The 2,285-nt window shown below is 39.5% G+C and overlaps 1 pseudogene across 1 annotated transcript; it reads left to right on the forward strand.

Moving 5' to 3' along the window:
- The first annotated feature begins 493 nt into the window (after positions 1-493).
- Positions 494-1,983, forward strand: LOC310785741 (chemerin-like receptor 1 pseudogene; annotated as a pseudogene). Its single transcript has 2 exons — positions 494-504; positions 875-1,983. The product of its transcript is annotated as a chemerin-like receptor 1 pseudogene (transcript).
- The last annotated feature ends 302 nt before the right edge of the window (positions 1,984-2,285 follow it).

Here is a 2,285-nt window from a genome sequence, read left to right on the forward strand (position 1 = left end):
ATTGTATTCTTATTTTACTCTGTGTCAAGGATATTAATAAGAAGACATTCTTTATCATGTAATTTTAATATTTGTCTTTTGACTTTATGTTGGTGTAGGCTACAAGATATAAACAGAATTATTCACCAATTAATCGCTCTTGCCAATGTTGCACAATTCATGTTACATCATCCTGTGATTGTGAATAACTGATTTATTTTAAATGCCTTTTAGGAAATCGAGCTATACCAAATAATTTCAAATATTGAAAAATATTTTATATAATGCTTGATGAAAAGTAATTTTGTAAAGCAAGTCTAATTTATTATTAAGTAGTGTTAATGACCTCTAAGGACATGATAATAAAATTGCAGATAGATCATATTACAAAACAGACAAGGTATGATGAGAAAGAAGTATTAATTTTTCATGTTACTATTACAGGTCACGAGACAATGATGGAGAATGTGTATACTACTCCTTTCTCCCAGGAAAATGCAACAGACAAATCCACCAGAGTGAACGGTAGGCTGCCTTTACTGTTCTTCTTATTCTAACATTTAATGTAGCGAATATTAAACATCTTAACATGCCTAGATAACCATTTTACACAGAGATGTGATGAAGGGAAAACCACCTAAACTCAGTTTGTCCAACTTTTTACTGTTTTTACTGTAGTAGCTCAAAGGCCACCTTTTAAGGTTGTGTTGAACCTCTATGGTGATCAGTTAACCAAACAGATGTAATCTCTCTTAAAATAACCTCTTAATGAAAAAAGCATCAACAGTGTTAATGACCTCTAAGGACATGATAATAAAATTGCAGGTAGATCATATTACAAAACAGACAAGGTATGATGAGAAAGAAGTATTAATTTTTCATGTTACTATTACAGGTCACGAGACAATGATGGAGAATGTGTCCACTACTCCTTTGTCCCAGGAATATGCAACAGACGAGTATGATGACCTGCATGCTGAACTCAGACAGTCTCTCCACATCATGTCTCTCATCGTTTACTGCCTGGCCTTTGTGCTTGGGGTTCTGGGAAACGGAGTTGTGATCTGGGTGACAGGATTCAAAATGAAGAAAACGGTTAACACCATTTGGTTCCTCAATCTGGCAGTGGCTGACTTACTCTTCACAGCGTTCCTCCCCCTGAGTGTGACCTCCACTGCTATGGACTTCCACTGGCCCTTCGGTGAATTCATGTGTAAGCTTAACAGCACTGTAGCCTTTCTGAGCATGTTTGTCAGCATCTACATCCTGGTGGTCATCAGTGCAGACAGATGTGTGTCTGTGGTGTGGCCAATCTGGGCCCAGAACCACCGGAGTGTACGCAAGGCATCTTGGGTGAGTCTGTGTGTCTGGATACTGGCTCTGGTTCTCAGCACTCCCTACTTCATCTTCAGGGACACATTTGAGGAAGAGGGCTTCGTTCAATGCTTCAACAACTTTGCCTTATCTGATGACTACGAAACGCCGGCCGTAGTTCAGCTGAGGCAGTTTCGTCATCAGGCCATGATCATTACCCGCTTCATTCTGGGATTTTTAGTTCCCTTCACTATCATTGTCTCCTGTTATGCTGTGATAATCCATCGTCTGAGGAGGAACCGTTCCCTGGCCAGCAAGTCAAGCCGCCCCTTCAAAATCATTGCTGCTGTCATCACCACTTTTTTCCTGTGCTGGGTTCCCTATCACATCATGTCTCTGATTCAGATGGTGAACCACACGGCTCCTGAGTCTGAGTTCAGTGAAACTTTAGATCATGTCACCACCATTGGCATCCCTATAGCCACCAGCCTGGCCTTTTTCAACAGCTGCCTGAACCCCTTGCTCTATGTATTCATGAGTCCGAATTTCAAGGATAACATTCGCAGCTCCATCCTGAAGGTGCTGGAGACTGCCTTCCAGGAAGAGGTGTCTTCATCCAACACCTACACAAACTCAGCCGTACTGAACAGTCGCAGCCAGGAGAAGCCTTTTGCTGATACTGAAGTGTAGGGGTGTCTATGACACAACCATTGTAAATGTGCCAATTTTTTTTTTCTTTTTGATCTTTTTCTTTTTTAGCATTTTTTTATATTGTTTCATAAGGACCCTTTAAAGGAAGAACGTAACTTACCGCATAATCATTTTCACCACAGACTGATTTGAAATTGTATTCTTATTTTACTCTATGTGTCAAGAATGTTACTAAGAAGACATTCTTTATCATGTAATTTTAATATTTGTCTTTTGACTTTATGTTGGTGTAGGCTACAATATATAAACAGAATTATTCACCAATTAATCGCTCTTGCCAA

Source organism: Poromitra crassiceps (genome assembly GCF_964638095.1).
Source record: "Poromitra crassiceps genome assembly, chromosome: 11".
Taxonomy (NCBI): Eukaryota; Metazoa; Chordata; class Actinopteri; order Beryciformes; family Melamphaidae; genus Poromitra; species Poromitra crassiceps.